Source organism: Capricornis sumatraensis, chromosome 19, assembly GCF_032405125.1.
Source record: "Capricornis sumatraensis isolate serow.1 chromosome 19, serow.2, whole genome shotgun sequence".
Lineage (NCBI taxonomy): Eukaryota > Metazoa > Chordata > Mammalia > Artiodactyla > Bovidae > Capricornis > Capricornis sumatraensis.
This window is the reverse complement of record NC_091087.1, coordinates 46,392,468-46,419,187: the sequence shown is the minus strand read 5'-3', so window position 1 is coordinate 46,419,187 and position 26,720 is coordinate 46,392,468. Positions and strand designations below refer to the sequence as shown.

The window sequence follows — 26,720 nt, the reverse complement described above, 5'->3', positions numbered from 1 at the left end:
TTCCATTGGTTGCCCAGTCATCCCCTTAGGATTGTCATTCTTTGCATGGTAGAAATGGAGTCTCTGTGGCTCCGGGGTGAGAAAGAGAAAGACAGCATGGTAGAGGCATACTCATGGTCCTAAGACTTAGATCCATTAGAGGGATGTGTCACATTTTATTCTATGGAGAAAAATAGTCACACAAGACTGGAAATTTTTGTTTAGTTTTGTGTCTAGGAATAAAGGGAAAATACATTTTAGTCCACAGCTAACAGTCTTGACTTTATGACCTGTGCCGTTTCTGTTGGTCACATTGAGATTTCCTGATGATGTATCTTTACCTCTTGAAAAGGGTAAGGATTGATACAGTTCCTGTGTGGACTCTTAAACTGAGAAATAATAACACCGTTTGTTATTTTTTCAGACTGGGTGCATTATTATATCCTGCGTATAGTGGTGAGAAATTATAATCTATCTTTGAATAAGATCCTCTCCACTATTTTTTTTTTTAACTCACCGGGTCTCAGGAGGATGTGTATGTGTGCTAAGTTGCTTCAGTCGTTCTGCCTCTTTGTGACCCTCTGGACTGTAGCCCTCCAGGCTCCTCTGTCCATGGTATTCTCTAGGGAAGAATACTGGAGTGGGTTGCTGTGCCCTTCTCCAGGAGATCTTCCCAACAGGGACTGAGCCCATGTCTCATATGTCTCCTGCACTGGCAGGCTCATTCTTTACCACTAGCCCCAGCTGCGAAGCCCCTCAGGAGGATAGGAAGCAATATTAAAGTTCTGTAAGTTACCTATGTCTTGTGACTCTGTTTCTAGTCTCCCCCTTTTTTAGAGGGAAAAGAGCAGGCTTCTTCTAATTGTACAGTGAAAAATAAGTTCTTGTAGATTAAAGCACATTTTAATGTCCTTTCTTCCTGAATCAGGGCTCTGTTTGAGCATTGCTTAATAGATGTCTTCTAATGTGTCTTCTTTTAAAATAATCGAGTATAGGCAACTTCTCAGGGGAAAGTCACCAGAGAATTACTAATACATACTTTAGTTTAAAAGAACACAGAATGATATCCACTTGTGTTGGATAATTATTCTCATGATTATTCTATTATAATCAAATTTATATTTTGCATATATAAAGATGCCAATAAAACCAAGAATTCCCTTCTCACTGATTATCATCTATGCTTAGTAGCATATGCCTAAATTTCTCAAGTAGGGGGACTTCCCTGATGGTCCAGTGGTTAAGGCCTGTGCTCTCAATGCAGGGGGTCCAGGTTCAATTCCTGGTCAGGGAACTAGATCCCACAGGCCGCAACTAGAACATCCCACATGCCACAACTAAGACCCAGTGCAGTCAAATAAATAAATAAAATATTTTTTAAAATTTCTCAGGTAGAAATTATTTATGTGTACTTAAAGACTTTTATTGCTACAATTCAAATCTCTCTGCAAAAATTAACTCTTTAAACTTTATAATCATTTTATATTTTATTCTGGCTGAATTTTCATTGATTTTCTTTAGGTTTTATTTTGATATGAGCAAGTAGAAAACTTAAAGTAGTTGTGAGCATGCCCATTGTTAAGGGAAATGAACAGAAAAGATTTTGTTTGTTTGTTTGAAAGACTTGTTTAATTTGTGGATTTGTTTTTCATGGAAGGTCACCTTGAGTTCCAATTGATTAATAGAGGATAAATTAGAACTGATCATGCCCACTAAAAGAATTTATTATGTACAAAAGTCATTAAGCAGTCCCTGAATTTTTAGCCTTTATTTTGAGTTAGAAAATTGCTATTGCTGATTTAATGAAAAAACACCCTCATTTACTAAAGCACTGTGACAGTGCATTACTTACCTCGACTCTTAGCTTGTTGGGACGGCACCTGGGACCTGGTGTCTACTCCTGTTGTCTGTGCCTGCTGACCTGTAGCCTCCATGCATGACTGCATCTCCATCCACCTTGGCCAGGTTGGTGTCCAGATCTGTAATGTCTGCTGGGAACGCTACTGCCTGGAGCATGGCATCCAGCCCAATGGCCAGAGGTGCAATGACAAGACTACTGGGGGAGGATATAACTTCTTCAACACCTTCTTCAGTGACACAGGCACTGGCAAGCATGTGACCAGCACAGTGTTTGTAGATCTGGAACCCACAGTCATTGATGAGGTTTGAACTGGCACCTACTGCCAACTCTTCCACCCTGAGCAGCTCATCACTGGCAAAGAAGATGCTGCCAATAACCATGCCCAAGGTCCCTACACCATTGGCAAGGAGATCATTGACCTTGTCTTGCACTGAATTCAGAATCTGGCTGACCAGTGCACAGATCTTTTAGGGCTTCTTGGCTTTCCACAGCTTTGATGGGGGAACTGGTTCTGGGTTCACCTCCTTGCTGATGAAACATTTCTCTGTCAATTATGGCAAGAAGTGCAAGCTAGAGTTGAGCCCTACCTCAGCTTTCCACAGCTGTAGTTGAGCCCTACAACTCCATCCTCACCACCCACACCACCCTGAAGCACTCTGATTGTGCCTTCGTGGTAGACAATGAGGCCATCTACGACATCCATCATAGAAACCTTGATATTGAGTGCCCAACCTACACAAATCTTAACCACCTTATTAGCCAGCTAGTGTCCTTCATCACTGCTTCCCTGAAGTTTGATGGAGCCCTGAACGTGGATCTGATAGAGTTCCAGACCAACCTGAACCTGGTGCCCTATCCCCGCATCCACTTCCCACTGGCCACATATGCCCCATCATCTGTGCTGAGAAAGCCTACCATGAACAGCTTTCTGCAGCAGAGATCATCAATGCTTACTTTGAAACAGCCAACCAGATGGTGAAATGTGACCCTCTCCATGGTAAATGGCTTGCTACTTGTACTGTGGTAATGTGGTTCCCACAGATGTCAATGCTGCTATTGCTACCATCAAGACCAAGTGTGGCATCCAGTTTGTGGACTGGTGCCCCGCTGGCTTCAAGGTTGGGATCAATTACCAGTCTCCTACTGTGGTACCTGGTGGAGACCTGGCCAAAGTATAGCAAGTTGTGTGCATGCTGAGCAATACCATAGCCATCACTGAGGCCTGGGCTCACCTGGACCACAAGTTTGACCTGATGTATGCAAAGCATGCCTTTGTTCACTGGTATGTGGGTGAGGGCATGGAGGAAGGAGAGTGTTCCGAGGCCCGTGAGGACATGGCTGCCCTTGCGGAGGATTATGAGGAGGTTGGTATGGATTCTGCTGAAGGAGAGGGAACGGAAGAAGGTTCCCATTTCTTCGAGCCCTGCAGCATGTCATACTCAGAGCATCAGCATTAGGTGACAGGTGTAAAAACTTTCTGACTAGATTGTCTTAGCTTTCAAAGGTGATCACGTATTGCTTTTCCATGTGCACCTGTAAGACTTCTTACTCAAAACTAAAAACTTTAAGAAAGAAAAAAAAGCACTGTGAATTGAAAATAGCAAGATTTACTTCATCAGTTCAGTTCAGTCGCTCAGTCGTGTCCGACTCTTTGCGACCCCATGAACTGCAGCATGCCAGGCCTCCCTGTCCATCACCAACTCGTGGAGTTCACTGAAACTCATACTTACTTTTCATAAATCATGCTAAAAGTTTTGATAAAGGAATATGAAAATTTATATATCACTTTATGGATAAAATGTATTGATGATAAATCCAAAGGGCAGGTGAAATAGAATTTAAGTAACATACTTTTGTTAATAAGGATATTGATCTACCATTGATATTCTGAAGCTGTTATCAGTCAGATGTTAACATTTATTTTCAGCCCTTGGCCTACTGAGTTTTCTACTCACCAATTTTAATCTGTTTTTTAAAATTGGAAGTAACACTCCTTGATGATGAGGGAAGAACTTTTCCCCTAATTGGGAAAAAAAAAAAAGATTTCTAATGTTGTAAGATTATTTGAATGTTTAGGTCCTTGTAAGCTGTAAAAAATGAAGTTGTAAAATTTGTGTTAGGTAAATCTTTCACTTTAAGTTGTATTCAAGACATTATCATGGGTGCCTTAATTGTAATAGTGTGAATCCTTGAACTCTACTTTGGATCTAATTGACAACTATATTGTCAACTCTCGCACATGGACCATGTTTTAGTGGCTTCCTAGGTGGTGCTAGTGATAAAGGACCCACCTGCCAATGCAGGAGACATGAAACGTGGGGCAGGAGACATGAGACGTGGGTTTGATCCCTGAATTGGGAGGATCTCTTGGAGGAGAGCATGGCAACCCACTCCAGTATTCTTGCCTGGAGAATCCCCATGGACAGAGGAGCCTGGCAGGCTGCAGTCCATTGGGTCACACAGAGTTGGATATGACTGAAGCAACTTAGCATGCCATGTAAATGGTTTATTAAACTCTCTATACCTAGTTCTTGGTATATAGTAGATAATCAACAGTTTAAGTGGACACTCAGTAATTCTTTAATAGGTTCATAGTCAAAATTAGTTCATAATTATTGATTCATTTTTTTCTGTGTTATGTGATAAGAGCTAAAGATGAGTAAGACAAATGATCTGGTTAATAGAGGAGAGGAAATTAGAAAAGGGCAAACATAACTACATAAAAAGTGAGGTAAAGTGAGTATCCTGAGATAAATGTAAACAGTGTAACAAAAGAGGTTCGAAGGGCAGAGAGTTTGGAGATTCAGGAATGCCTTCAGGAGGCTGTGACATGTGAGGTTTTCATGACGGCAGAGGACGCATTCCATATAGATAGAGGATCGGTGCCAATCAGACTATTTTCTTCCTCTGAAGTGCCATGGATATTCCACAGCACTTAATTCATAATACATAATAATGATTTTGTGCAGAGGTTATTGCCCTCATTCCCTTCACTAAAATATAAACTTTTTGAGGGTTGTATGTTGATAAAGCTTGTGTCCTCTGTTAAATCTATGCGTGCTCTGTGCCCAGTAATATTTTAACAATTTACCTGTCTTTCAAACTACCAAAAATTTTAGTTTTGCTAATTGTGTTAAATCCGGACCAGCTGAATGTCATCTAGTGACCTCAGCTGACTTCATGTGGAGTTTAAGTATGATACTTATCCCCTACCTGATCCCTTGACTTGATATCATTAATCATGAAATATAATAAATGACTATTGTTGTAAAATACAAAGTTTTCTGTTAGTTTGTTACATGGCCACAGATAGGTAGAGCAGGCTTTTATGAAGATTAAATGAGTGAACTTATATAAAAACTTAGCACAGTATCTGGTACATAGTAAATATTTCATAAACATTAGTTGTGCCATAACCACAATTATGAAATCTGTGTTTGTGTGTATGGGTCTGTGTGCTGTATGATTTGTAAAGTGAAAATGAACTTAAAATGAAAGGCAATAAAATGATACAGCTTCATACAGAACACGCTTTGAAAAGTAGTCATTCAATAAGAAATTCTTGCTTTTTTCTGGCTTAGCATTAAATACTGAGTTATTTTTTCTTCAAGGTGTTTATTGTTTCCTAGACTTTTTCTCATATCACTTTACACTGGTCCTCTGAATAGCCCATCTGAATAATCTTCAGTACTTTCTTGGCTTCAGTTCCCATCATTTGTTCATGAACCCCAAATATTTATTTTTAGCCCATCTTATTTTTGAACTTCAGATGTGAATATTTAATTGCTTACTGAAAATCTCCCAAGTGGTAAAAATGGAACCCATCAACTCCTCATCTCTTCTCAAATTTCCACTCAGGTGTTTAAGTCAAAACCTGAAAAAAATCTGGTCTAAGACCGCAAACCACATTGGTTGTATGTTCACTAAAATAAGATCCTATCTGTAGGTGGTAACTGAAAAGTTTGAAGTCTTCATGACAAAACTTATGTGCTGAAACTTCTAGGTGTATGAAACAGCAATGCATATAGATATTGAAGGACATCTTATAAAGTATTTGATATTTGGGATACGCTAAGAAAACTGTAATAGCTTGGAAAGACTTCAGATTTAGACCTTTTTTATTTCTAGTTTGTTCTTCTTGCTCAAACCTTATTGAAGCTTGTGACCATGGTCTTTAATTGAAATTTAATCTGAAGGATGTCAAACAGGCATATATTCATCATTTGTCCATATACTTCTTAATGATTTGGTACCTTTAGCAGTAATAAAGCCCATGCCTTTTTCCAACTGGCGCACAACACCTTTCCTCTCCTCTCCATAACCTTGTCAAGAACAGCCATTATTCTACACCAGCCATGTGTCCTGAACTGTGCTGTGCTTAGTTGCTCAGTTGTGTCTGACTCTTTGTGACCCAATGGACTGTAGCCTGCCAGGTTCCTCTGTCCATGGGGATTCTTCAGGCAAGAATACTGGAGTGGGTTGCCATTTCCTACTCCAGGAGATCTTCCTGACCTAGGAATCGAAGCCATGTCTCTTGGGTCTCCTGCATTGGTAGGCAGATTCTTTGCCACTGAGCCACCTAGGAAGTTTCACATAAATATTTTAAATCAAATTTAATAAAATATTTATATTTAATTATTTCCTGTCTCCTTGTGTAAATTTTTTCTGTATCATTTTTCATGTATTTTAATATAACTTTTGGTCGTTTGTGATGCTCTTATCTTTAATTCCTGAAAATAATTTTAGCAAATATTTCAATGACCTGAATTGGGGAAACACTGTATCTTTCTGTTGAAGCTTTACCATATATGATAACTTGCTTAAACTCAAAAGTAAGGGTTTTCAGGGAAATTATACTTGTTTAGTTTGTTCAATCTAGTGGTTGCCAGAGAACTTAAAAATGCATACCATTTGTCATGCTGTTTATTCTTTAGTTGGGAAGACTTAGAACTTAAAAATTGATACTTGAGTTAACTTCATGAATGCTTTTTCTAGTGCATGAACTAAGTGGGAGAGGAAATCTTTCATATGTATACTTTCCACTTGGTTAGACTACATAAGAGGCTTTTTTTCTCTTAAATGGCTTCCTTAGGTGTTCACTATCACCTCAGATGATTTCCAAAATTCCTTGATAATCAGTCTCAGGTGGGTTTGCTTTCTGAAGGTGAGTTTCTTCCCTTCCATTGTCCTCATTATTAATTTACTAAATCTGTGTGTCCTGTTTCTTTTGACTCTTTGCCTTTTTTCTTTCTTTTCTTATGCTGCAGACTTTGTCTTGCCAATGTTTCTTCAGCTTTATGGGTGTATTATTATGTTTGTGTTGCCACAATGATTTCATACAAATTTTATGTTAGAGGAGAGGTGTTTACCTCAGAATGTTTCATTTGGCAAAATTATTTTTGCATAAGCTGGTGGCTCAGACGGTAAAGCGTCTGTCTACAATGCGGGAGACCTGGGTTAGATCCCTGGGTCGGGAAGATCCCCTGGAGAAGGAAATGGCAATCCACTCCAGTGCTATTGCCTGGAAAATCCCATGGATAGAGGAGCCTGATAGGTTACAGTCCATGGGGTTGCAAAGAGTTGGACACGACTGAGCGACTTCACTTTCACTTTAACCTGAAACCTTCGCTGCTCCTCAGATGGGTTCTAAATATCCTTGACTTTTCAGAAACATCAGTTGCATAAAATGAAGCATATCTGTAACATGCTTATAAGCATGTGCTAATGTAATAGGACTAAAGGACATAGAGTGTTTTGGAAGAGAAACTTAATTAGCCGCTTTCGTAGAAACAGCTACAGCTCTCCTTTCCACTTGGCATAGAAAATGGACTTTGGTCTTTAGATCAGCTCATGTAAGACAATTAACTGGCAGGAAAGTCAGTGATCTTTGCTACATGGATCCAACAATATCAGGGAGGTGTTAGAATAACTTAAACTTCCCCAATGAGCTTCATGGCTTTAATGAGAAGATTTTCTATTCTTGTGTGATTAATATTGCTCTGTAAGAGAAAGAGGACTTTTTTTTTTCCCCTGAAGGAAATGTAGAGCAAAAGACTTCATGATAAATGATTAAGAGGAAGTTTAGAAGTGGTTAATCCCTTATAGCCCATAGGGAATTAATTATTTTTAACCAATAATAGCCACCAGCATGTATAACCTCTCCAGATAATTAGTCCAGACTGCAATATATTAACAAAAACCTCTTTTTAAACTACAATCATTTTAATTGTTTATTTTATGAGTTCAATCAATCAAGCAATCCGTGCAGACTGGCTATGTAATTGTGTAAAACTGTGAACCTGTATCACGGTGGTTTTTTGTTTGTTTTTTTAGCTGCATGGTTTGTGGGATCTTAGTTCCCTGACCAGGAACCAAACCCAGGCCTTGGCAGTGAAAGGGCTGAGTCCTAACCTCTGGACTGCCAGGGAATTCCCTTTATCCTGTATTTAGTGACACTGTTATTATTTATAAATAATAGTGTCTGTAAAAATAGTCATTGTGAAAAAGTGAAAGTGAAAGTTGCTCAGTTGTGTCCAACTCATTGCGACCCCATGTCCTATATAGTCCATGGAATTCTCCAGGCCAGAATACTGGAGGGGTAGCTGTTCCCTTCTCCAGGGTATCTTCCCAACCCAGGGGTTGAACCCAGGTCTCCTGCATTGCAGATGGATTCTTTACCAGCTGAGCCACCAGGGAATTATCACTGAGTCAAAATGGACAAACTTACCATGTGTGTACACATGTTTTGTGTGTGTGTGTGTGTGTGTGTGTAGGAGCACAGCTCTGTATGTGTGGGCACATTTTGAAAGTCAGTAGGTTAAGAGAAACAGGATGGGAATGAAAGAATAAGAAAAAGAGTCCAAAAGAGTCGCTGAACTAAGATATTATTAGGATATGTGTGCATACACAATCAGTGGCTTCTTTGCATAAGCACAACTCTTTTTTGCATTATTGGTTTTCATCGTCACTTATACACTAAAGCAGATTTTAAGATGTCAAGGAGAAGTGACAATTTAATAAGTAGAATCATCCAAAAGAAGTGGTGACAAGAAGTAGCAAGGATGTCAAGGGAAAGTTTGTGAGAGAAGTAAAATGCAAGTAGATATTAAGTAGATGTTAACCATGCACATTGAGCAAAAAACTGGCCAGAAGGTTGATGAAGCTTAGGAGACTAGGGTGGATACTTAAATTTTAATTGGCGAAGTGGTAGCTATAGAGAAAAAGGAGAAAAAGCAAATGCCAGAGGATAGAGGAGGAAACCATTTCACTATTGGTATTAACTCTCTCTGAATGTGTTTGGGATGTTTTAATTTCAGCAGGGGACATCACTTTCACTCACTGAAAAATGTGGTTTAATTGATGGTGTTATAACTCAGCTATACTTCTTTGGCCACTTGATGTGAAGAGCCAACTCATTGAAAAAGACCCTGATGCTGGGAAAAATGAGGGCAGGAGGAGAAGGCAGTGACAAAGAATAAGATGGTTGGATGGCATCACTCACTCAATGTACATGAGTATGAGCAAACTCCAGGAGACAGAGGACAGGCAAGCCTGGTGTGCTGCAGTCTGTGAGGTCACAGAGAGTCAGATATGTCTTAGCGACTGAAGCTTGTTAAGAAAGGTGGTCTCCTGCACACAGTCTTTCAACCCCAGCTTGGCCACACAAGAATGGGTCCTGGATCTAGATCAGTACACTTACCAAGAGATAAGGAACCCATACAGCCTTCCTGGGCTTATCACCTTGCGTAGGAATATCTTTCCCAGTTTCATAATCAGTGTGTGCTCCTTTCTACTGCTTAATGTCAGATGTCTATGACCCTCAGACACCGCCCCCTCCAACTTTCTATATTTCAGACCACACAGGGGAATGTTTGAGGTCCTTGCTCTGCAATAAGAAGTGAGGTGCATGTGACCACACTATCTATGAGGCTGTAGAAAGGATCTGCTGGCCTTGGAGGACCAATGCATTGCAAAGGATTGGGTCTTGCTACTCTTTCATCTCTTGCTACAAGTAAACACTGCACTACTTGATTCTGGTGTGTATATTATCTGTGTGCAACCTTGAATACTGAGTATCACTTACCTGCCTCTTAAGCTTGGCTGTGCTGTGCTTGGTGGCATAGTCATGTCCGACTCTTTGTGGCCTCATGGACTATAGCCTGCCAGACTCCTCTGTCCATGGGGATTCTTCAGGCAAGAATACTGAAAGTGGGTTGTCATGCCCTCCTTCAGGGGATCTTCCCAACGCAGAGACTGAACCCAGGTCTCCCGCCTTGCAGGTGGATTCTTTATCATCTTTGTCACCCTAAGCTTGGCTACACTCACGTTATTTTCTATCCTGGGGCATAGACCGATCATGTAGTGAACAGTGAAACAAAACCTTGCCAATCATTCAACAATCATAGTACCACTGGCAATGACTACTTCAAGTCTATCAGTTTGTTGCTGCTTCTGTATCATTCTTAGGCCATAGAACATTGGCCAATCCATCAGTCAGCTCAGATTAGCTGATGTGCCTCTGACCAAACTTCTGAGATGGACCCACCACCTTTGCTCTCTGCTCTTATGGTCTTCCTCTCCGGAATTCTTCCAGGAATAAGGAGTGGGTTTCCTTATTGTTTGGGTTTCTCAGACCTCTCTAATGTCATGCTTAGAGGAATCTCCACTCCATACCCTCTCTTGCAACATTTGATATTACCATTAAAACTAGAATACAAATCATTACCAACAAAGATATTATTTACATGTCCTTGAACCAGAAAGCATACTCTTTTAAAATATTTCATGAAGGAAGGGATGGTATACCATCTATCTAGGATGGCAGAGAAAGGGGAAAGTAATAAAAGAGTTAAATGTTCATATTGAGATTATTTGAACATTCACATTCTATCAAATTTGGATTTAACTGTGCATGTTATTTTCAATAGAGTGGTACAAATAGATCTTAAGAAATAAACAACAAAAAAGAAACCTACTTTTTAAAAAATTGAAGTCAAGGAGATATGGAAATTCTTCCCATTTTAATAATTCTTTGATTACTGGCCTTTCTGTGGTTGAATTTCTATCAACAAAGATATCTGGAGATTAAGGCAATTAATCAGAAAACTCAGTTGAAAATAGCAATTGAAAAATAAGTGAAATTTCCTGCAGAATTCCAGGGTTTGGTACCTGTGATTCATTAGGTGGATGCATAACTCTTTTCTTTACTCTTATGAAAAGGTTGTTCTCTAATTGTCACTGTATATAAAGTAAAGTGAAGATAGATTATACAAATATTCTAATTGACTAAAAGATTAAAATTGTGAGTCTTCCTAGAAATATGTCAGGATTCAAGAATATCTTATTGCAGTTTTCTTCCTACTGTAAATAAAGGGTCAACCAACATTTTCTAATAACTTACAATTGCCTCTTTTCTTGTTAGAACATGCCATCCAGCACTTTTTGATTAGATGTTCTCGGATAATAGCTGGGGCAGATTGACCAAAGGAGAGCAATTTCTTTAATCAGGATAACATAATGATTCCATCACAAACTTCAGATGAGATGGTGGGTATTACCATTGTGTTGTTGTCTGCTAATAGTGCTATATCCTTAGTGGAAGCAAAGACAGCTTTCTGCAGATCTCAATACAACTTTGTAAAAGACCATAATAATGCCTTTAGAATCAAATCCATTTGCTGTTTCTAGTAGTTTGGTTATAATTGGAGGACAGGACTGAGCAGTGGGATGTAGTAAGTGAAAATCCGAATCTTCTGTGTGGTGAAGACAGCGACCTTGAGCTTCTCCATGATCTCAGGGTGTTTTGTGGGCATTGGTTTCTTTACATATGAAAAGAAGGATTTGTCCAATATGTTCTGAGTTTTTTTCTGATTCTAACTATATTTGGCTTATTTACCTAGAACTCAAGGGATTCTCTGAATCTGACTGGTGTGCGATATAAACATTGTGTGCTCAGCCACTCGGTTTCTGACTCTTTTGTGACTCCATGGACTGTAGGCGCCTCTGTCCATGGGATTTTCCACCACACTGGAGTGGGTTGCCATTTCCTTCTCCAGGGGATATTCCTGACCTAGGGATTGAACCCATGTCTTCTGTGCCTCCTGCATTGGCGGGCAGATTCTTTACCACTGAGCCACCTGGGATGATTATAAAAAAATTTTGACTTCCAAAGGGGAGTTACAAATGTTGTATGGAAAATTGTTTGGTATCTCAACGTTTGTGATTTGGGGAGCAGAATCAATGTGATTAAAATCATAAGCACAATGAATTGCCTGTTTACTTCAGTCAAAGAGAAATAATTGCCTAAAAATAATATGAACTAAGTGAAAACACAATACTCCATATACTAGTTGGAAGTATAAACATTATTATTTTTATATCTGATAAAATGCCAGCTATGTCAGGATAAGTGGTTTGAATGTATTAAATGTAACGAATGTATTTAAAAAGGAGCTTTTTAGCTGGTTGAGCAGTTTATACTTTGTGAATATAATCAATATATTTATTATTTTCAAAATGTATATCAGGAGGGCGAGGGATCAACATGGTGGAGTAGGAAGATTCTGAAATCACCTCTTTGCAAAAGCACAAACTTCAATTACCAAAAAAAATTACAATTACTTACAAATTAACCCTTTCTGAGAATGCCCTGAAGTGTAGCAGAAAAGATTTTCCATAGCTAAAGATATAAAAAAGAACCACAACCACATGGGTAGGGAGGATGGAGATGTGGTCTAGTCAGGACCCACACTCCCAGGTAGGTGACCATAAGCAGGAAGGATATCTCAATTGCTGAGATCTTCTTGGAGAAGTGAGGAGGTTCTCACCTGAACCCCACATTGAGTTGAGAGGCAATAGTTTGAAATGTCTCTGAGTCAGACCCACTTGGTGACTTGGAGAGCCTCTTGGAGAGGGACGAGGGAGCTGGGACTTTTTTGTGATCTTATTCTATCCTGCTGACAATGGCACTGGTGGGCACGATTTTGGAATCCTTCCCATGGCGTATTAGCCCTGGGGGCCTGCCCCACCCACAAGCATACCTGTAGCAGTCACATGCCACTAGGCCTTGCAGCCAGTACTGCTGGAGGGCCTATCCTGCCCACCAGCATGCCCACAGCAACCATATAGGGCAAGGCCTTGCAATCAGTTGGTTCAGTGTACCCACAGCAGTCAGCCTCATCAAAATAGAAGGGAGCACACAGCCCATAAAAAGACAGACACCCCTGGAACATCTGTCTCTGGTGACCAGAGGGGAGTCTGCTGCTGAGCTCATAGAGCATCTCCTACATAAGACCACTTCTCAAAAGATTTGGAGACATAGGGCCTAATACACACCTAACACGTAGATATAAATAAAGGATTAGGCAAAATGAGAAGAAAGATAAATACATTTTAAATTAAAAAAAAAAAAGCAAGACAATACCTCAGAAAAAGCGCTAAGTGAGATGGAGATAAAAGGTCTACTTGATAATGAGTTCAAGGCAGTGATCATGAAGATGCATACCAAACTCGGGAGATGAATGGAAAGACACAATGAGAACTTTAATAAAGAGTTAGAAATTATAAAAAGAACCAACCAGAACTAAAGAATTGGAGAAGGCGATGGCACCCCACTCCAGTACTCTTGCCTGGAAAATCCCATGGATGGAGGAGCCTGGTGGGCGGCAGTCCATGGGGTTGTGAAGAGTCGGACACAACTGACTTTTCACACACAAATTTCACTTTTCACTTTCATGCATTGAAGAAGGAAATGGCAACCCACTCCAGTGTTCTTGTCTGGAGAATCCCAGGGACACGGGAGCCTGGTGGGCTGCTGTCTATGGGGTCGTACAGAGTCGGACACAACTGAAGTGACTTAGCAGCAGCAGAGCTAAAGAATACAATAACTTAAATGAAAAATATGCTAGAGAGAACCAACAGCAGATTAGAGCAGCCATCCCCATCCTTTTTGGCATCAGGGACCAGTTTTGTGGAAGACAATTTTTCTGCAGAACAGGGGGTCAGGGGGGTGGGTAGGGAGGGATGATTTCAGGTTGATTCAAGCACATTAAATTTATTGTGCACTTTATTTATATTATTATCACTATTTCTATTACTTTATATGTGAAATGCAATGAAATAATTGTGCAGCTCACCAGCATGCAGAACCAGATCATCAGGCATTATTAGATTCTCACAAGGAGCACACGGCCTAGACCCGTCACATGGGCAGTTCACACTAGGCTTTACCCTCCTGTGAGAATCTAATGGGCTTCTCTGGTGGCTCAGACCATAAAGAATTTGCCTGGGATGCAGGAGACCTGGGTTTGATCCCTGTGTTGGGAAGATGCCCTGGACGAGGGCATGGCAACCCACTTCAGTATTCTTGCCTGGAAAATCCCATGGGATGCCGCTGCTGTTCTGACAGGAGGCAGAGCTTGTAATGTGAGTGATGGGGAGTGGCTTTAAATACAGATGAGCTTGCTCCTCTCCTGTGAAGCCCGGTTCCTAATTGGAGGTGGGTAGGTACCGGTCCATGGCCCGGGGGTTGGAGAGCCTTGGATTAGATGATACAGAACAGATCAGAGGTCCGGAGCACAGAGTAGTGGAAATCACCCAGCTGGAATAGCAAAAAGAAAAAAAAAAAAAATTCGTATAGTTTAAGGGCCCTCTGGGACAACTTCAGCAATTCTATCTGATAGAATTGTGTTGTTTGTATGACCATTTCTATTTTAATAGAAAAATATAGAAGTATGCTTTTAACTGACATTTCTTAAACATATAGAGTCAATTGATAATTTTCATGGATATAAAATTACTACTAATAGTTTATATTTCTTCAGTACCTGCACTGTTTTAAATCCTAATATTTATTTACCATTTGATCCTTTTAACAAACCTATGAGAAACTTAGTATTATTATAATCATACTCATCTTACAGATGAGGAGATTGAGAACCAGAGAAGCTTATTGATTTGCCTAAAGGTACACAGTCAGTAAGTGGTAAAGCCAAGGTTTGAAGTTTAGCATTCTAGTTTTATGCTCTTAACTAATTGTAGTATTGACATCCAATGATGATTTCTGAAAGCACTACTAAATTATGTAAAATATATTAATGCATACTTATTTATTTGTCTTTACTAACAAAAATGGGCCTTTTCATGTGCTCAGAGAAAACTTTCTCCTTCATTTACATCTGTAATTATAATCACTATTTCTTTACACTTTGTAAAATAAAAAGCTGTAACATCAACCTTTTCTTTTGTTTTAATCTGAGATTGCAACATTCAGTTATTGATTTCCTATTGTGTGCTAGAATATGTCAATACTACTAATCTTTTGCTTTTAATATTAGGGAGCTAATTTCTAACGAATTTCTCTGAACTGAGAAGTACTCTGCTCTCTATGAAGTCATAAGGAGTCCATATATATCTCTTTTGATTCTTTTAAGAGGACTTAGTTTTGTTAGCTTAATCTCACCCAGAATGTATTGTATTTAGAAATCATTGAATCATCTGTTTTACTCAAACAGCTGACATTCAATCACACATTAATATTACTTCACTTCTTATTCAGTTTTAAAACTCTATCTCTTTCATTATCTTTCAAAACCTTAAAAGGGATTGACAATTATAATGATGTGTCTTGTGATACAAAGCATAATAAATTGTAAATAAGCCATGAATAGGAATGAAATAAAAGAAAAAAGGCTAAGAAAAAACCCAGTCAAATAATGTACAATAGTTTCTTCTTTCAGTCAAGGAAATAAATACTTGTTGCAATAGAATCTAACTATTCTAAGACCCTTTAAGGACAATTTCTATTGCAAAGTGAGAACATTTGCAGTTCCATTTGAATAAAGCAGCACTTCTGGCCTATAAAAGTAGATAAGCTTTCAGGATTCTTCTTGTAGAAAAGACAAGCCTAATGGGGGAAAAAAAAAGCCCATCAGTAGATACATCTTAGCAAGGAAACAGTTTCCTAATGGTGGGCAAATAGGTCTCTGTTCCTGATTTAATGGCTATATTTCTATAAACACTGAATCTCAGAGGGTCACACTGATATATGGTTAGATGAGAAATTAAATTCCAGTGATTTTTGTATTGAAATCTATGCTTTAAAAATGAAAAAGTTTTGATTTGATCAATCTGAAACTTAAGTTGAATCATTTTAGCTGTATCCAAACTTATTCAGAATATATATGAAATTATATCATGGAAATTTGATAATTTGGAGCTAAATTTTGCTTTTTTAGAGCTGTATACAGCTTTTCTGAACTCTAATCATATTGCTCAATCTTTTTATGGGTAGTAAGGTGAGTTTTTTAGGAAGTAGTGCGTATCAGTTAGAAGGCTTTGTGAAGCCAGTGATTGAAAAACTGACTTAGGACAGTCTAAAAATAAGAAAATTTATTATCTTCCAGGATGGCATCAAGGTGGATTGATTCATCAACTCAACCTTGCCAGCAAGGGTCCAAATTCTTTTAGCCTCTACCCTGCTGCCTACAACACCAGCTTTATATACCCCTGGTTTCCTTAATGATCTTGAGATGGATGCTGTAAGTGTTAATGTTTTTGTCGTGTGTGTGTGTGTGTGTGTGTGTGTGTGTTTGAGAGAGAGAGAGAGAGTAAGATGGAGGGAGAGAGAGGCTTTTTATATGAACACTTGAATTAAGTTGGAATTATTTAAGAAAGAACTAAGATAAGATCCCACATGCCACACAACAGGGCTGGAAAAAGAAAAAGAGAACAGAAAGGAAGAAAGGATGCCTGGGCGATCACCAGTGTCCAATACAGGGAAGCAACGTAAGAAAACAAAACCATGTTACTGTGTTTAATAATAATATTTGTAGATAGCATGCTGCTGCTGCTGCTGCTGCTGCTGCTGCTAAGTTGCTTCAGTCGTGTCCGACTCTGTGCGACCCCAGAGACGGCAGCTCACCAGGCTCCCCCATCCCTGGGATTCTCCAGGCAAGAATACTGGAGTGGGTTGCCATTTCCTTCTCCAGTGTATGAAAGTGGAGCTCCTTCTCCGTGGAGCCATATGATCAAGGTCTTCCATTGGGATGTGAGCAGAAGTGATGTGTGCCGCTTTCAGTTTATGCTTTTAAAGGGCAAGTGTAACACTTTATGGATGGTAGAAACAACAAGAAGGAATCTGGACACCTGGTGACTTTAAACAGAAGATCTAAACATATCTAGAGGAGAAGGCAATGGCACCCCACTCCAGTACTCTTGCCTGGAAAATCCTATGGACAGAGGAGCCTAGTAGGCTGCAGTCCATGGCATCACTAAGAGTTGGACACGACTGAGCGACTTCACTTTCACTTTTAACCCACTCCAGTGTTCTTGCCTGGAGAATCCCAGGGATAGGGGAGCCTGGTGGGCTGCCATCTATGGGGTCACACAGAGTCGGACACAACTGAAGTGACTTAGCAGCAGCAGCAAACATATCTAGCTGCATTGTTTACAGGATCTAAACGTATCTAGATACATCAGCCTAGATATGTATGTCTAGCTTGTAGAAGTCATTTTTAATTTAGGTTGAACCTATATCCCAATACCATAAACTATCTAGAAGTAAGGTGTGGCTCCTTGAGACTGGAAACTGAATTACAATCCTTCTGGGTACATTATGAAATACCTTGTTTGGCTTTAAATATTTTTAGGAGGGAGTAGCATCATATGGAACTCCCAATATTTTTATTTTGATATTGTAGTTCTTTATGCACACAGCAGATTTAACTGTTTTAAGGGAATTTACTCATTTTAAGCAATTAACATCCAATCACTTTGCTTAAAATAATCAAACCATTTGTGTGTGTGTGTATATATACATATGTATATATATATACACACACACAGCATACATCTCCACTGTTTACTGTCTCAAAGCATTTTAACAAGCTATTGTGCTGGCAGAATTAATTAGACCTGAAAACTGGTATAATAAAAACAATGAAAGCTATAAGAATGCATTAAAATAGAATACCAAAATAATAGAAACTAAGGTTTTTTAAAGTTGTATTTGACTAGTCAAATGTTGCTTAATAACTAGATGCATCAGAATACATTGTTCATTATAATATTAAAAGGAATGTAATAAAATGAAAATTGAGGCAACAGAGAATTCAGTATGCATAATTATTTTAAATTTAAAATCTTCCCCATAATGAACATAGCTAAAAACATAAAAGACAAATGATAGAGGAATTAGAAGCAATTATCAAAGGAATTCTCAGCAGAAATTTTTGATTTAAATTAAAGCCTGTGATTAAAAATCTTCTGCCTCTTTGTCCTTCTCCACTTTTCCCACAATCCACTGCAGCTGCAGCACCTTGCAACTTAATTTCTTTTCCTCCAAGACAGTCATGCTATTCTTGATCCATAGCAAGAATGTACATATCAACTTTAGGTCTTTTCTGTTTTTTTTTTTACATGCACTAATGCTTGCACTTCTACATGCGCTAACATTTAAAAGAACAAAGATGAAAATGCTATTGTATAAGTGAAAGTGAAAGTGAAGTCTTTCAGTCGTGTACGACTCTTAGTCACCCCATGGACTGCGGCCCACCAGGCTCCTCCGTGCATGGGATTTTCCAGGCAAGAGTGCTGAAGTGGGGTGCCATATGAAAATGGAATTATTTTCACCAACAAATTTTGTTACTTTTGTAAGTGTAAAGGGGGACATTTTCAATTTCATTTTTTTGAGGTTTGAAATGTAGTACAGTGTATTTTGGTGACTGGGGCTGAATTATAAGTATTTAGGTGCCTTAAACGTGGAAAAGATTATCGTGCATCATCTCCAGATATGATTCATTTATTCATTCAATCGAAAATGGTTTTGAGCATATGCTCAGGGAGTGTTCCAGGTGCTGGAGACACAAGCGTTGAACAAAATAACTTGTTCTTATTATGTTTACATTCTGGCGATTGAATTAATACACCGTAAAATAAAAGTATGAAGCAATTCAAGAAAGTTCTATTTTTTTGATGAATCTATTTTAGTTCTTTGGGAATGTACGATTCTTTTAAAATTGTACTCTTTTGTTACTAAATTGTGTTCCTTTGTTCAGTTCAGTTCAGTTCACTCAGTCATGTCTGATTCTTTGCGACCCCATGAACTGCAGCATGCCAGACCTCTCTGTCCATCACCAGCTCCCGGAGTTTACTCAAACTCATGTCCATAGGTTGATGCCATCCAACCATTTCATCCTCTGTCTTCCCCTTCTACTCCCACCTTCAATCTTTCCCAGCATCAGGGTCTTTTCCAATGAGTCAGTTCTTCACCTCAGGTGGCCAAAGTATTGGAGTTTTAACTTCAGCATCAGTCCTTCCAATGAATATTCAGGACTAATTTTCTTTAAGAGGGACTGGTTGGATTTCCTGGCAGTCAAAGGGACTCTCAAGAGTCTTCTCCAACACCACAGTTCAAAAGCATCAATTCTTTGGTGTTCAGCTTTCTTTATGGTCCAGCTCTCACATCCATACATGATTATTGGGAAAACCATAGCTTTGACCAGACGGACCTCTGCTTTTTAATATGCTGTCTAGGTTGGTCATAATTTTTCTTTCAAGGAACAAGCATCTTTTAATTTCATGGCTGCAGGCACCATCTGGAGTGATTTTGGAGACCCCCAAAATAAAATCTCTCGCTGTTTCCATTATTTCCCCATCTGTTTGCCATGAAGTGATGGGATCAGATGCCATGATCTTTGTTTTCTGAATGTTGAGTTTTAAGCCAAGTTTTTCACTCTCCTCTTTTTCACTTTTATTGGCTCTTTAGTTCTTCTTTGCTTTCTGCCATATGGGTGGTGTCATGTGTGTATCTGAGGCTATTGATATTTCCCCTGGCAATCTTGATTCCAGCTTGTGATTCAATCAGTCTGGCATTTCTCATGATGTACTCAGCATATAAGTTAAATAAGCAGGGTGACAATATATAGCCTTGATGTACTCCTTTCCCAATTTGGAACCAGTCTATTTTTCCATGTCCAGTTCTAACTGTTGCTTCTTGACCTGCATACAGATTTCTCAAGAGGCAGTTCAGGTGGTCTGGTATTCCCATCTCTTGAAGAATTTTCCACAGTTTGTTGTGATCTACAGAGTCAAAGGCTTTAGCATAGTCAATAAAGCAAAGTAGATATTTTTCTGGTATTCTCTTGCTTTTTCCATAATCCAATGGATGTTGGCAATTTGATCGCTGGTTCCTCTGGCTTTTCTGAATCCAATTTGAATGTCTGGAAGTTCATGGTTCACAAAGTGTTGAAGCCTGGCTTGGAGAATTTTGAGCATTACTTTGCTAGTGTGTGAGTTGAGTGCAATTGTGTGGTAGTTTGAGCATTCTTTGGCACTGCCTATATGTTCCTTTGTGCGTATACTTAAATTACATATTGGCTAATACATATTGATACCATTTATTTGTTCAGTATATCCTTTGTCATTTTTCAAAAGTCACTGGTAATAAACTATTATAAAATAGTAATTAAAAATCCTTCATCTAATATATTTGTTCACCCCTTTTGAAATTTATAAGGTCCAAAATGACCAACTCACATGAAAAAGTGGAGAAATTTTAAGTGGTTTTAAAAGTTGAAATCATTAGTTGCATTTTGTTGAAGAGTGGTGTTAATTTATTTTGGAATTCTGCATTCTTATATTTACATAATGCAGTGCCTACTTCTCGGGGACATATCAGATAATTTCCCAATGTAATATAATATCTGACACATAACAGAAAATCTATATAATATATAGTCAGGAAAGTAACCATAACAATAAAGAAACAAGAGTGTAGCATCCTACTTAAAAACTAGATTATAATTAATATTGTTTTTTGGTAATATTTTATAGGAAAAATAATCTTTTCTGAAATTTTTTTTTGGTTAATGTCTGCCTTCTTATATTTTAACTAATAACTATACAATATTATGAGTGTTACCTTAAGAAATATTTATTTCCTCCTTTTTTAAATACTAAAGATAAGCTTTATTTTGAAATAATTTGAAATAATTATTTTGAAATAATATGGCAAGACCAGTATAAAGAACCTTTTGTCTGACAATTTGAAACTGAGTTATGATATTATACCTCATCATTCTCAAATGTTTATTGTATAATCTCTACAAACACATTCTCCTACCTAACCACAATACAGTAATCAATGTCAGAATATTGACATTAAAACATCACTACCATTTAATCTATAGTTCCAATTAACTGTTTATCACTGCCAATAATAGTCAATCCAAGATCATGCATTTCCTTTAGCTGTCACTTAAAAAAATTTCAGAGCAGCTTTAAATTCACAGCAAAACTAAGTGAAAATATAGAGTTGTCATATATTTACTACCTGCCCTCATACACTTAGACTTACAGGTTCCTCTTTAGCAACATCCCAGACCAGATTGGTTGTTGTTTAGCTGCTAAGTTGTGTCCGATTCTTTGCGACCTCACGGACTGCAGCCTACCAGGTTCCTCTGGCCATACGATTTCCCAGGCAAGAATACTCAAGTGGCTGCCTTTTCCTTTTCCAGGGAATCTTTCCAACCCAGGGATCGAACCCACATCTTCTGCATTGGCAGGTGGATTCTTTACTTCTGAGCCATCTGGCAGGCCCACATCAACCAGATTGATACATTTGTTATCATTGATAAATCCATACTGGCATATCATTACCATCCAAAGCCCATTAGCATTGTACATCCTGTGGTTTTTAACAAATATATAGCATGTATCACCACAGTATCATATAGAATAGTTTCACTGCCCTGACAGTCCTGTGTGCTCTGCCTGTCTGTCCAACTAGCCCCTGGTAGTCATTGACGTTTTTACTGTCAATCCTTTTTCAGAATGCTGCTTATTATACTTGGAATCATAACAGGTTGTAGCCCTTTCAGATTGGCTTCTTTTACGTAGAAAAATGCATGAAACTTTCCTCCATGTATTTTCATGACTTGATAGCTCATTTCTTTTCAGCACTGAATAATATTTAATTGTCTGGATACAGTATCTCAATTTATTATCCATTTACCTATTGAAGGACATTTTGGTTACTTCTGAGTTTTGACAATTATCAGTAAAGCTGCTATAAACATCCATGTGCAGGTTTTTGCATGCACAAAGTTTTTCATCTCCTTTGGGTAAATACCATGCTGGATGGTATAGTAAGAGTGTATTTATTTTTGTAAGAAACTGCCAAGCTGTCTTCCAAAGTGGCTGTATTCTCATCAGCAATGAATGAGAATTTCTGTTGTACCACAACCTCATCAGCGTTTGGTGGTATCCTGTGTTTTGGATTTTGGTCTAATAAGTGTGTAGTGGTATTCCACTGTTGTTTTAATTTGCAATTACTAAATGATATATGATGTTGAATGTCTTTTAATATGCTTTATCATCTGTGTATATTATTTGGTGAGTTGTCTGCTTAGGTCTTTAGTTCATTTTTTAATTGAGTTGTTCATTTGTTTATTGTTGAGTTAAAAGAGTTCTTTGTGTACTTGGATAACAGATCTTTATAAGATCTGTCTTTTGAAAATACTTTCTCCCCATCTGTGGGTTGCCTTTCATTTTCTTGGTAGTCTTTCACAGAGCAATTTTTAAAAAATGTTTCTTAAGTATTATAAATTTTTATTGATGTATAATTAAGATAAAACATTATATTTGTTTCAGAGGTATAACATAGTGATTCAATATTTATATGTATCGTGAAATAATCACCACATAAGTCTAGTTAATATCCTTAACCATATATAGTTACCAAATTATTTTTCTTGTGTTAAGAACTTTTATCTCCTGTTATTTAGTTCTTTGATATATTTCGTCAGAACTTTGCAGTTTTCCTCAGAGAGGTCTTATGCATATTTTCTTAATTTTCTTTTTTATTTATTTTGGGCTGTGCTGGGTCTTCGTTGCTACACGGGCTTTTTCTCTAGTTTCAGCAAGAAGGAGCTACTCTCTAGTTGCGGTGCCTGGGCTTTTCGTTAGGTGGCGTCTCTTGTTGCCGAGCACAGGCTCCAGGCGCGCAGGCTTCGGTGGCTGTGGGTCCTGGGCGCTAGCGTGCGGGCTCAGGGGTTGTGGTGCACCGGCTTAGTTGCTCCGCGCCATGTCGGATCTTCCTGTGTCTCCTGCACTGGCGGGCAAATCGTTTACTCCTGAGCCACAGGGAAGCCCCTACATATTTTCTAAGATTTATATATTTAAGTGTTTTATTTTGAGGGTGCTAATATAAATGATAATATGTGTGTTGTTTTTTTTTTCCATTTAGTCATTTAATTGTTCAGAGTAAAGTTAGTAGTATTACTGTTGTATTGCATGTTGAAGTCATGTTGCCTCAGTGAAGCAATTACTTTCCTAGCATACAGATTTTAGTTTCTAGTGATCATTTCTGACTAAAAGATGAAAATGAGACTGTCCATACCCTTATTTTCTATACAATGATTTACTGAAACTCACTTTATATGATGCTGACACTTCTACATTATTCTGTATTTCTCAATTGTTTTTCACAATTCATCGAGTCATTTTGTCTCATATTATGATAGAATGTATATATATTTAAAATATATATCTTTAAAATATATGTATATATATATTTCAGCCATATATATGTATATACACATATATTTTTTCTCAGATTATTTTCCATTATAGGTTACGTAATGTGTTTTGAATTTCAATTTCTACTTGTTCATTGATGAGATCACTTTTCTTAATCTTCTGTTTAACCGAAAGAGCCCGTCAGTCTTCCCTGGACTTTATGGACTTTCTTCACATTATGAAACTTTCAGGCCAGTTGTTTAGTAGAATGTCTCTTTGTTTGATATTTTTCCATGATTAGATTCAGGTTGTGCATTTTGGGCAGCTAGTTCTCAGAGTGATATTGTGCTCTTCTCATCTCATACTATCAAGTGGTGCATGGTTTCCATTTGTCCCCTTACTGAAGACGTTCACTTTGATCCTTCTGGTAAGTAGGTGCCTGAGAGGTTTCTTCACTGTAATTTTGCTGTTTCTATCCTTTTATATATTTTCAGGGAGACCTTTAGATACTATACAAGTTTCCCATTTCCCATTAAAGTGTCACTGAATTTACTTTTCCAATTATCACCTACTGTGTAACAAATCACTCCAGAACACAGTGATTTAAAATACCTATTTTATCTTTCACATATCTGTAGGTGGATTGGGATATGTTAGACCATTCTTGCTTGGGGCGTCTCATAAGACTGAAGTCAAATAGTGGTTGGCTTGAAGTGACATGAAGGCTTTCCTGGGCTGGTTGTACAGGTTGCTCACCCACCCACTCAGCATATCTGGGAGTTGAGTCTGGAGGTTAGCTGGATGATCAGCTGTGGCTGCCAAACAGAGGCCTCCAGCCATGGCCTCTTCATGTAATCTGGGTTTCTCATATCCTGGTAACTAAGTTCTGAGAGTGAGAGCAAAAGGGCAAGGGAGGAAGGAAGGAACATACACAAACATAGAATAATAGTTATGAACACACACGCATTTATCATTGGTAGTTTGTGTTCTGCCCTGATAGGGGTATTTCCACAATGTAAAAATGCTCAGGGCTCTTCTTATGGCACCATTGTTTCAATACCATATCATCAAATCCATTTCCACTTTCTATCCCCTACCTATTTCTACCCCTTCCCACCACCTCCCTGCTTTGAATATTGAACAACCTCCTATCACTAATAATTCCTTTTTCTCTCCAAAAATAAGATTCTCCTTCTGGCTAGACTCCAGCCAGAGCCACTGCCAAGCCACTTCCCCCTCTACACATGCCTTCTTCCCACTCAAGTGATCTGATACCTCGAAACTGGGACATACAGGTACTACTCTTACTTAGTCTTATCTATTGGCTTTTGTAGAGAATCATTCAAGGAGAAAGGGAAAATATAAGAAGAAACCTTTCATTATTTTTCAGTTGAGCCAATTATTTTCTACATATTGATTTTAAAATTGTTTAGTAAATAAGGCATTTGATAATGGGAGAGATTGACATAGAAACTTTGAAAAGTCTTCAAATGTAACTTGGAGGCTATTAGAAAGTAGAAAAGTTAGCATCTGAAAAGTGAAAATTGTCATTTAAGAAAGAAAGGAACAAAGATTTCTACTGTCAGAAAGGAGCAAATATTTCTGTTTTCTTATTTTAGGGTGCTTTCTCCCCTATAATTGTATAATCTTTATCTTATACAAAACTCTCAAATTAGGAGAGCGATTTTTAACTTATTGAAGCACTCAATAACATTTTCCAACTAATTGTCTATGAATGGTGTTACTGGATAAGTATTATCATGTTTAAGCACTACTTAGAATGACTATTGAAAAAAGAAATACCATGAATGCCATTGCTATTAATGTTCTTATGTTTATTTTTTATTGAAATGTAATCAACATATGATATTGCATGCATTAAAAATATATAGCATATTGATTTGAGATTCATATATATTGCAATATGATTAGCACCATAGCATTAGCTAACACTTCTGTCATGTCACATATTTATCATTTCTATTTGTGGTGGGAATAACTAAGATACAGTCTCTTAGAAAGTTTGAAGTTTATAACACAATATTGCTGACTATGAGTTTCCTGAGTGACTCAGCAATAAAGAATCCACCTGCAATACAGAAGACACAGGAGATGAGGGTTCAATCCCTGTGTCACGAAAATCTTCTGGAGGAGGCCATGGCAACCCACTCTAGTATTCTTGCCTGAAAAATCCCATGGACAGAGGAGCCTGATGGGCTACAGTCCATAGGGTCTCAAAGAGTCAGACATGACTTAAGTGACCGAACATGGTATGGCATGGTCCTCTTGACTATAATCATTATGCTATGCAGTTGATCTCCAAAACTTATCTTCTGTTTTCAAGTCTGTGCCCTTAGACAACAGCTCCTGGATTCCCCCACCCTCCTATTATTATACTCTCTGTTTTTATGAGTTTGATTTATTTGAATTCCACATGTAAGTGATATCATACAATATTTGCTTTTTTCTATCTACATTATGTCACTTAACATAAGATCTTTAAGGTCCATTCATGTTGTTTCAACTAGCGGCATTTCCTTCTTTCTCATGGCTGAATAATATAATATTTATATATATATACATATATATCAGTTCAGTTCAGTCCCTCAGCCATGTCCGACTCTTTGCGACCTCATGAATTGCAGGCTGCCAGGCCTCCCTGTCCATCACCAACTCCCGGAGTTCACTCAAAGTCACGTCCATTGAGTCGGTGATGCCAGCCAGCCATCTCATCCTCTGTCGTCCCCTTTTCCTCCTGCCCCAAATCTCTCCCAGCATCAGAATCTTTTCCAATGAGTGAACTCTTCGCGTAAGGTGGCCAAAGTATTGGAGTTTCAGCTTTAGCATCAGTCCTTCCAATGAACACCCAGGACTGATTTCTTTAGGATGGACTGGTTGGATCTCCTTGCAGTCCAAGGGACTCTCAAGAGTCTTCTCCAACACCACACTTCAAAAGCATTGATTCTTTGGTGCTCACCTTTCTTCACAGTCCAATTCTCACAATCATACAGGACCACTCGAAAAACCATAGCCTTGACTAGACGGAACTTTGTTGGCAAAGTAATGTCTCTGCTTTTGAATATGCTATCTAGATTGGTCATAACTTTTCTTCCAAGGAGCAAGTGTCTTTTAATTTCATGGCTGCAGTCACCATCTGCAGTGATTTTGGAGCCCCCCAAAATAAAGTCTGTCACTGTTTGCATTGTTTCCCCATCTATTTCCCATGAAGTGATGGGACCAGATGCCATGATCTTAGTTTTCCAAATGTTGAGCTTTAAGCCAGCTTTTTTACATTCCTCTTTCACTTTCATCAAGAGGCTTTTTAATTCCTCTTCACTTTCTGCCATAAGAGTGGTGTCATCTG

At 38.3% G+C, this 26,720-nt stretch overlaps 1 pseudogene; it reads left to right on the top strand.

The window, feature by feature from the left end:
- Positions 1 to 1,911: 1,911 nt before the first annotated feature.
- LOC138094996 (tubulin alpha-1B chain pseudogene) lies at positions 1,912 to 3,297 on the top strand (annotated as a pseudogene).
- The last annotated feature ends 23,423 nt before the right edge of the window (positions 3,298 to 26,720 follow it).